The sequence below is a fragment of the Carlito syrichta genome, unplaced genomic scaffold, assembly GCF_000164805.1.
Source record: "Carlito syrichta isolate Samal-C Ts95f unplaced genomic scaffold, Tarsius_syrichta-2.0.1 Scaffold304337, whole genome shotgun sequence".
NCBI classification, from domain to species: domain Eukaryota; kingdom Metazoa; phylum Chordata; class Mammalia; order Primates; family Tarsiidae; genus Carlito; species Carlito syrichta.
In genome coordinates, this window is record NW_007248433.1 from 394,035 (window position 1) to 404,417 (window position 10,383).

Genomic DNA, 10,383 nt, shown 5'->3' on the forward strand with positions numbered 1-10,383 from the left:
GCAGGTTGGAGGGGGACCTGGCAGGCAGATGAGGCCTTGAAGCGTGACTGACGGCAGCCGGCAGCGGCCAGGGTGACATGACTGGCTGGGCGGAGGCTGCACCAGGCAAGAGCACAGGGCCAGGGAGCAGCCATCCTGGGTGTCCTCCAGCAGGGGCAGAGGCAGGGCAGCTCAGGGACCAGGGGTGCTCTCAGTGAGGGTGGCGGGGCCGCGATCTGCTTCGTCCCGCCCCCAGCCCTGCCCTTTTTGTAGCCTTTCCTGGGCTCCCTGGGTTCCATGGGGTGGAGTGTAAAGTTCCAGCAAAGGGGTCACTGTGACCGTCAATCTCGACCTCAGGTGTCAGTTCGGCTGGGCCACGGTGCCCTACTGGTCAAATACATCAGGATGCTGCCGTGGAGGCATTTTGAGGATTAGATGAACACTGAAATTAGTAGGCTTTCAGTAAAGCAAGTCGCTTTCCCCTGTGGATTGGGGCTCACCCAATCAGTTGAAGGTATCCATAGAAAAAGACTGATCTCCCCCAAGAAAAGGGAATTCCGCCAACAGATGGCCTTCAGACTCCAGGCACAATGCCAGTTCCTCCCTGGGTCTCCAGCCTGCCGATCCCTCTCGTAGATATTGGACTTGCCAGACTCCATGGTTATATGAGCTAATTCCTTAAAACAAATGAATATATTTACATATAGATTTGTATATATCCTATAGATGCATATGACAAATGATAGATGAGATAGATGGAAATAAAGAATAGGGTAAGATAGAGAAAGATATAAAGAGAGATAGAGGAAAGAAGGAGAGAGGGAGGAAGAAAGGGAGGCAGGGAGGGTTGAAGCTGACGGATAGATAGGTGGAAAGAGAGAGAGATGGATAGATAAATAGATGGATGAGATACATATAGATAAATAGATGATAGAGATAGATGATAGATAGATATAGACAGATGGTAGATAGATAGATAGATAGAGAGATAGATAGAACAGATGGATAGAGAGACAGGATACAGTAAGAGATATAAAGAGAGTGATCGATAAAGAGAGAGAGGGATGGATAGGTGAATCGATGGATAGAAAGAGGAATAGATAGATGGATGGATGATTGATAGAGAGAAAGAAATAGAAGCCTGGCTCGGTGGCTCAGCCTGTAATCTCACACCTTGGGAGGCTGAGGTGAGTGGATTGCCTGAGCCCGCGGGTTCAAGACCCGCCTCGGCAACTTGGCGAAACCTCATCTCTACAATAAATCAAAAATCAGCCAGGCATGATAGCGCACACCTGTAACTCCAGCTACTCGGAAGGCTGAGGTGGAAGGATCGCTGGTGCCCAGCAGTGGAGGCTGCAGTAGCTGGGAGAGGCCACTGCACTCCAGTCTGGGCAACAGAGTGAGACTCCAACTCAAAAAAAGAAATAGATAGGTAGATAGATGATGGATGGATAGAGAGATAGATAGAGAGACAGAGAGATAGAGAAATAGATATAGAGAGATAGAGACAGAGAGAGATGATGAATAGGGATCTTGTTGGTTCTATTTCTCTAGAGAGCCCTCACTGACACTACTGCAACCCTTCAGAGCATTTGCTGGAAATATAGAAAGAGGCAGAAGAGAAACTAAAGCAAGAAGCCATCGTGTAGTCTGGGGCAGCCACAGGCTGAAGCCTCTTACAGGACTGGACCAACTCTAAGACTGGACATGCCGCTTCTCAGTGACCTGCTACTGGGGAGCAGTGGCCCCTCACTCTCCAAAGTGACCACTTGCCTGCCATTGGGTCCTAGGATCCAATGGCTCACAGTAGGTGCTCAAGAAATATGCTGGCAAATGGACAACAGCTGCCCTCAGGTCTGTGTTCCACAGGCCCCCGCGGTTCCCTCACACTCTGGCACCGGATGTTACCAGCACATTTGGGTTTTGTTTCCTCAATTCAGAGTCATTTCCTCTAAATGCACTATAAGTATGCTCACAACAGCCCGGCCCATTAAAAAGCATTATTTTTTAATGTTGTTTAGCGTCGTAAGGACCACACAAAGTGCCTAACGATGATCCTGGCACTGAGAAATGAAATTTTCTGTTAAATGTGTTTCCCCTAGAAGCATCACAGAATGAAAAGTCGAACAGCCAGGCAGTAGGTGGATCCCCTCCAGGCTGAGTCCTTTAAACTATTTGTACTCTGTGCACACAACAGCACAGATGAATTTCTGGGACGTTCTGCTGTGCAGAGGGAGATTCTGTGGCCCCACGTATGCAAGCCTAGGAGTGGCATGGCCGATCTGCAGCTGCAGAACCAGGCAGACGCTATCTGTGTGGAAGGAGTAGCACTAACGGGGTGTCTGTGGGGATCTGACATGTGCCGTGTGTTGGCGACAGCTCTGTGGGTGTGTGCACATGGCAGAAAAGCCACCAAGCCGCACAATTGAGACCTGCATGCCTCACTGTGTATGTGACTCAATACGAATGAAAATAAAAGTGGATTTATCTTCAAATGAATGTTAAATAACAAAAGATTTATATGATTTTTATAATTTAAAAGATCCATATTCAGGACCCTTGTCCCTTCCTTGTCCCCTCCTCCCAACTTGCCTGTCTGGTGGTGGCTGGAGGTGGAGGATGGGGTAGAGGCTGTGGTCTCAGAGGGACCTAGGTTTGACTGCAACCCTAACTTTTTCATCAAGGAATTCACCTTCTCTCACTTACAGATTCTTCATCTATAAAAATGGAACTAGTAACATTCAGCCCTCAGATGTTATGCAAATTGAACAAGGTGACACATATTATTATTAGATTCAGCCTGAGGGTTCACCTCCTAGAAACCTCATCTTAGACACAGGACATGAACAAACACTATTAAACGGACCAATGTAGCCAGGCATGGTGGCTCATGCCTGTCATCCCAGCACTTTGGGAGGCGGAGGCAAGACCGCCTCTCCCCTGGGCAACATAGCAAGCCTCTGTCTCTGCAAAAAGAAAAAAGGGATCACCAACTCTGGACCATTCCACGGGTCTACCACCTGACCATCAAGACCTTGCTTTGCACCTAATGATAGCAACGCCACTTGTAAACCTTCTGTTTTTTTATCCTCCTTTTAGTGGTAGGGAAATGGAGGCACCGAGAGGATAAGTCATTTGTTCCACATCCTGGAGCCAGTGAGGGTAAAAACCAGGGTCCAAGCCGGACAGATTGGCTCCAAGCCTGCCGCAGCCACCAGGGTGAACACCAGGAACCTGAGCGGGAAAGCCAGCCATGAATCATCTGATGACAGGTCGAGGGGGACATGCTGGGGACCAGAATCCATCGCTTTTACAAGTGTCCTGATGTGTTTATAGATCTGGGCATCTGACAGGGGAAGGGAGAGGCAGTCTGGACTCTTCCGGCCACCCTGCCTCCGTGCAGGCTGAGTCCAGCCTCCATAGGAGCATGAGAGAACCCACCCGTGGTGAACAATTTCCATGGAAGCCGCTGCAGAACCAGCCTTTGCCCACACCTCACCAGGCCTGTCTGTTCTCAAACCGCAATCTAGAAAGTGGTGCGGAGCGGGCAGGGAGGGTGAGGTCTCCATCTCGACTCTGTTGCTGACACACACCTGAGCCTGGCCCCCGGGTCTTGTGTCCATGCAACAGCTTCGGATGGCTCAGCTGCCTGGCACACAAACCATCAGGGAGAGAACCTAGGGAGGGCCCAGCCCTGGAAGCTGCTGGATCGTGGCCTTGCCTGTGTTCCCTCAGAGCCACCCTGGAAAGGGGGTGAGGGGGCAGGGGTGGACGTAGGGACAGTGCTTCCAAGGCCACTGGGCATGATCCCTGGGGCTGCTGACATGTCACGACAGCACCCAAATCGGCGGTACTATTTATGGGCATGAAGGAGCAGCCATGGCTGCACCTGGGACCATCTGAGGGGGCGGAGCCCACAAGGCCCGTCACCCCCTTTGTCATGCCCTGTGGGACTCACCAGAGCACCACAATTCCCTCCCAGGGCGCCAAGACGGCTGGCAGCTGATTTGGAAAGGCTGGAGCTGGTCAGCGGAGGCAATTACCTACAATTATTATGCAAGCTTCTAATCACTGCACTTGGCTAATTACTTACCAATTATCCGGGCAATAAACCTCCAGGGGCAGAAAGACCTCCCTCCCTGGAAGGCGTGCTGGGTACCCAGAGAGTAGACACAGGAGACCCTGGCCCTTGCCCCAAAAACTTTCTGAAAAGTCTCCTGAAACTCTGAATACATGGGGACAGCAGACATCCAAAAGAGTGACCGCAGGGCCTCAAGGCTGGGGGCTGGTCCCCAAGGCCCTCCCTCCTGCTCTGCGTTCACATGCAAACCCCTCCAGGACTCCTGAGAGTCAGACCTTCCCTCCAAGTGCACGCAGCTCACAACACATGGACACAATTTAAAAATGAAAACGGGACCATTCCAAAACCTGATGCCTCAATAACCGAAGCAGGCATCTGTCTGTGCACACATTCATTCAGCACTTACCGAGCACCTGCTGTATACCAGGCATGGTTCTAGAACCCAGAGATACAGTCAGCTTCCCTCCCTCATGGTGCTAGTTGTCCAGGTATCGAGATGGTTATGCTCTAGGCCAGTGCGTCCTGACCATCCCTCCACAGGTGGCTTGAGCCCCCAGCCCCGAGGACCGTTTGCTACTCAAACCCCCAGGCAGCCTGGTGGGAATGCAGACCCCGGACATGTGGGGCCTCCGTGGCCAGCTAAGAGTTCTTGCAACCACCCTCCTGACACTTGCTCACTTAGGAAGGCTCTGGTGGTGAAGCCACATGCTTGGGTGATTTTTATCCACTGAGAATGATGGACTCGATCCCTAGACTTTGAGCACCACAAGGGTGGGAAGCTGGCTGTGAAATTGCGTGGCATGTCTATGAAGTCAGGTTCAAGAATTGTGCCTGGTACACAGTAGGTGCTCAATAAATGCCAAATGAATGTGTACACAGACATGTGCCCACTTCTACTGTTAAGAGTCGATATCGAGTCTAGGAGTCTAGGGTGGTCCAGTTTCCATTTTTAAATCATGTCACCGTTCTGTGAACCCTGTGTGCACAGAGGGAAGGCCTGACTTCCCAGGCGTATAGAAGACCGGGAATTCTAGAAATCACTGCTCCCAAGCACTGTGTTGAACAGCAGGTGCAGGAGACCCTGACAGGCCACTCCTGATCAAGGCCTCTTTGAAAGGAAAGCCCAAGGACCCCAGAAGCCAGGTGGCCACTTGCCTGGCCTCCAAGTCAGTGGCCATCATTTTGCCTTCTGGAGATGGGCAGGCTGGAACCTTCGAACTTGGGCTATGCTGAGAAAGACAGGTTCTGAGGCCCTAGAGGCTGCTGTCCCTTCCCCAGCCCTCCAGGTTGGCCATCGCCGCCGCTGGCCAGCTTGACCTCACTGGCCTCCAGTTCTCCCTCAAGACAGCTGCTGACCCTGGAGCCTGGGTGGGTGACAGGTCGGGCTGGGTCTGGACCCAGCCTGGATTCAGGACTCTGGACCAGGGGCCTTCCTCACCGCCCTCCTGCTCAGCTCGGCCTTGGCTTATCCTGTTACTAGCAGGTCCTATTTATTGAGCATCTACTGGGTGCATGAATTAGCCCCTTGAATTTGCATAAAAGACCTATGATGTGGGTATTTTTTACACCCATTTTCAGATGTGAAAGCAGAGGTACACCCTCTGTCATAATCCACCTTTCCCCCCACCAAGCCTCAGTTCCCTCATCCGGAAAATGCGAATTATGAGTGCTGTTCTGCCTCCTCCTGGTTGACTGTGAGTAGGGTGGGGGGCTCACATCCGCTGCTTAGACCCTCTGAGCCTTGCCCAAGACTGAGGCCAGGGAAGGTGCTGCATAACCACTGTCTCATGAGATACTGTGTTGCACACTTTCTCGGGCGCTACACATTCAGGGTCACAGCGTCTGCCAGGTATTCCCCACACGTTCCAAAGTCTTCTGGGTATTAACTTGCTTAACCTTCACAGCAGCCCCACAAGGTGGGTGCATAATTACTACCCCTAGTTAACAGGTAAGGACACGGAGGCACAGAGTGATTAAGGAACTTGCCAGTGTCGCAGAGCAAAGGGCATAGGAATTTGTGTGGCATGTCTGTGAAGTCAGGATTATTTTAATACCCACTTTACAGATGGGTAAACTGAAGAGCCCCTGAGTGGATACTCCCTGCTCCATTCATGGGCTGCCTGATCCCAGAGTATACTCCCCAGGACTATGTCTCCCCAGCTCAGAAACATGTGAGGAGATGGCGACGATGATGACACCCTCAATCCTGTCACACCTCTACATTCCATGATAAATCCAGGTCATGGTGCGGCCCCCTCCAAATGCCTGCAGAGTTTGTCACCTGCTGGACTCACCCGCCTCCTGGGTGTACCATGACCTGTGCTGGTTTTAAGGCTCCCCCATCCAGCTGAGAGGGAAGCTCCCAGGAAGGATGGGGTCCTCCCTTCTCCTTTTACCCCCTGTGGCCCACCCAAGGCCTTGCCCGCAGTGTTGGACACTGCCATCTCCCAGAATCCCCATGTCGGTGATCACAGGACAAGAGGCCTCACTCTGGGGCCCCTGGGCAAGGCTGAAGCAGCCCAGAACCTGAGGGGCTTAAAGTTTCACTCTGGCCTGATGATGGCTTTATGAGTTTAAACCTCAGTTTCCTCCTCTGGATTATGGGAATAAAATATCAGAGGGTTTAATCTCAACCAAGATGCAGACGTGTGGGGTCAGGGGCTGGTGCTAACTGACCTTAGGAAGGCCACACATGTTCTACTGGCTGCAGAGGGCGTTGGGACCAAGGGGCCCCTGTGCTTTTAGTCTTGGGGCCATGAGATTAGACCAGCTCCACAGCAGTGGGATGGCTGGGGGAGGGAGCTCCGTGGTGGAGACAGGAGAGGAGGGAAGACCGCTCGCAGGGTTTCAATGCCCGCAGGTCACTGTATCCGGGGCCGGCGCCGTCTCAGAGGTGGGGAACTGAGGCACAGAGTGGTGAAGGGGCATGTTGGCATGTTCACAGAGCCCGGGGAAAGGGGTCTTGACCCTGAAGACCTCTCACTGTCGGGAGTCCATCTAGGAGCCTGGGGACCCGGTGCCTCGTGGAATGGAAAAGTGCACATGGTGACACATTAAGGGAGCATTTGCGATGACATGCACAGGCTGTCCCCCCCCCAGGGTGGGGAGTAGGGAGGTGGCTCTGCTCACACCCGCCCCCTCACTTATGCCTGGGGAGGGGGTGACTGGCAATATGGTGACACCCTTGGGGCTCCATCTGGAGTGTGGCCCAGGTTTCATGGGCTCCTGTGAGGCCTTGAGCCTTCCTAGTACTAGGGACGGCAGTGACAGGCAGAGAGGATCATGACCACCCTTGCAAAGACTCCTGAGCGGGTGGCCTCAGGGCAGCTGTGAGCGAGCCTGAGGAGGTGGGCCGGGGGACTCCAGGGCTGTGACACCTGCAGCCCAGACATGGGAACCCAGGAGACAGCCAGTGGGACCCAGATTGCAGGAGGTAGGCCTCCTGGTGGCTTCCTTTCTCCTGGCAACTTCCTTCCTTCCTTCCAGTGACTTCCTTTCTCCTGACAACTTTCTTCCTCCCAGGGGTTGCTGGGCCAAGGAGCTCTTTTTAACAAACGTGGGGAAACATTATTGTAAAGAAGACAGAAGGCTTTAACAGCAGGAAGGTGCCAGGGTCAGAACCACAGGCAGGTTCTGCAGAGTTCAAATCCACCCGCCCCTGGGCACCCTCTCACAGCTGGGTGGGCCTGTCCTTCAGGCCACAGGCCTCTGCCTGGGGCTTCCCCAATGCCCAGAGGCTGCATGACCCCCCAAACACACACCTGTACCTTCCTTAGCACTGCTGTGAAGTCAGGAGTCAGTGCCTGAGCAGTGAGGAGGACACCAGCCAGCCCTCCTGCCCCAGCTTCTGGGCAGATGCTCCCGGGAGGTGTTTTGTGCGTCTCAGGAGGGCCCTGGGATGAGCCCTGGGTGCCCAACAGGGATGCCGACCACACAGCCTGTCCCCCTCCACTCCTGTGCTGGGGTCACCTCCCAAGGAAGCTAGCGATCCCAGAGCAAGTGTCAACAAACAGAAATGTATTAGAATTGGGGGTGGCGAGAGGGACTTGGGGGGCGAAAGCAGATCCGAAGAGCTTTGAAGGAAAAGCCGGGGTGGAACATGGAAGTCCAGCCAGGTGTTGCACTACAGAGAAATCCCCAGGAAGGTGGGGGTCTCTCTCCTCATTGGGCTTCCATGGGGCCAGAGTCCACCTGCAATTCATCTTCACCGCAACAGTCTACGCTTCCCTACAAAGGCTTCTATTACTCCCTGGATTTTATGGATTTGGACACTGAGACTCAGGGACATATGCTTTTTCCTCTGAGCCAGGTAACTCCCCACACACCCAAAATATGTCACAGAGAAGAAACCAACAGGACCCGGCAAGCATTGAGGTATTGGGCTGGAGGGGGAGAAAGGTCAACTCTAGGGCCAGCATGCTCTGAGAAGGCTTCCTGGAGGAGGTGGATGAACAGACCACAGGACGCTTCATCCGAATCACATACAAATACTGAACAGTTACTGTTACTCATGATATCACGTATCCCAGAGGGAACCCCAAGGCCCCAGGGTGTCCTGGAAGCCCTGTCTAGGTTCCGGCTCAACATGGCCTCAGAGGAGTCTCTCGGGGATCAAGCACCGGGTGCCGGGGTGTGTAACACAAGTGCGCTCTCAAAACCCAGAGCGTTCACCCTGCCCAGACTGCGGGGAGTTGTGAGCGGAGCAGTCCCAGTGTCTGGGGTGAGCTCGGAAGCAGGTGCTGGAGATGTCCAGCCAGAATAGTGCAACCCCACCCAGGGCATCCACAAGGGACAGCGTGGCGGGAAAGACTTTGGAAAATGTGGGTCACCTGAGTCCCTGGCGATGGTGTCCCAATGGGAAGAGCCTAGCTGGCTGGAGCCCAGCAGATACTCCCCAGAAAACCACCCTGGCTGTCTGGGCCATGTAGGCACAGGAGAAGGCAATATGCCATCCTCCCATCAGGGCCGTGTAGACAAGGGAGAAGGAGGTACGTCACCCTCGCTGTTGGAGCTGTGTAGACAAGGGAAAAGGAGGTACCTCGTCCTCTCCATTGGATTGTGTAGACGAGGGAGAAGGAACCACGTTGTCCTCCCCACTGGGCTGTGTAGATGAGTCAGCCTCCTTCCCTGTGGGGCCCCCATGAGTTTTGAGCTGTCCTGCTGACCCTGCCCATCCTCAGGCCCCACAGGCCCAGGGATGGGTCACCAAAGGCTGTTTTACTCTGGAGTTGAGCTGAGAATCCACCTTTCACAGGCGAGTTTTCACAGACGCCTGCTCCCCTCAGAGGGTAAAAAAGGGAAGAGGAACATAGTGAGGCTGAGGCTGGGCTTGGAGGCAGGGGCGGCCGGCGGTGTGTGTTCTGGACCCCTGAGACCCACATCCCAGGCCGGTGCTTTGAACTGTCCCCTCTTTGTTATCCCAGAGGCTTGATAAGCCCACCCGGAACCAGAGGCATCTGGACCCCATTACTCTGCCCTCACCCCCCTAAATCCTTGGCAGCTCCCGCCCTGAGAAGCAGGCGGGTGGGAGTCAGGGGGTTAATTTTCCTAAATGGGTTTTGGGCAGGCAAGTCAGCCTCTTCACGTGCGGGATGCTGACAGCTCGCCCACCAGCCTGGACCTGTCCTCAGGATGATGATGCCTGCCACCCTGTCAATGCCCACCTGGCCGTGAAGAGGTGGACACAGCGAGCCACACAGAAGCCAAATTGCCAGCTCAGGCTCTGCGACAGACAGGGAAAGCCACAGTGGTGGGGAAGGGGTGGAGGGCAGCGCCTGAGTTCTGATCTCGGCACCTCTGGCTGTGTGGTCCCTGGGCCTGCTCCTTGGTGCCTCTGTGTCCACTTCCCCTTCTGTAAAGCAGAGGTGATCCCCTACTACTCTGAGGATGACATGAGTCACTGTGTAAGTCAGCGATAGCACTTCCTGGTGCCCAATAAGTGCTCATTGAATGCCTGATAAGCGGATGAGAAAACAGAACAACAGCAACCTTCAAAGTAACCTACTCACCATGCAGCACTTACTGTATTTTATTTACTTATCTTAGAGACAGGGTTTCACTATGTTGCCCAAGCTGGAGTGCAGTGGTGCAACCACAGCTCACTGCAGGTTCAGCTTCCTAGGCCCCAACCATCCTCCCGCCTCAGCCTCCTGAACAGCTGGGACTGTATCGCCACATGTATCACCACACCCAGCTAATTTTTGTAAAGATAAGATCTCACTATGTTGCCCGGGCTGGTCTTGAACTCCTGGGCTCAAGCAATCCTCCCACCTCACCCACCTCAGTCTCCCAAGTAACTGGGACTACAGGTATGTGCCACCATG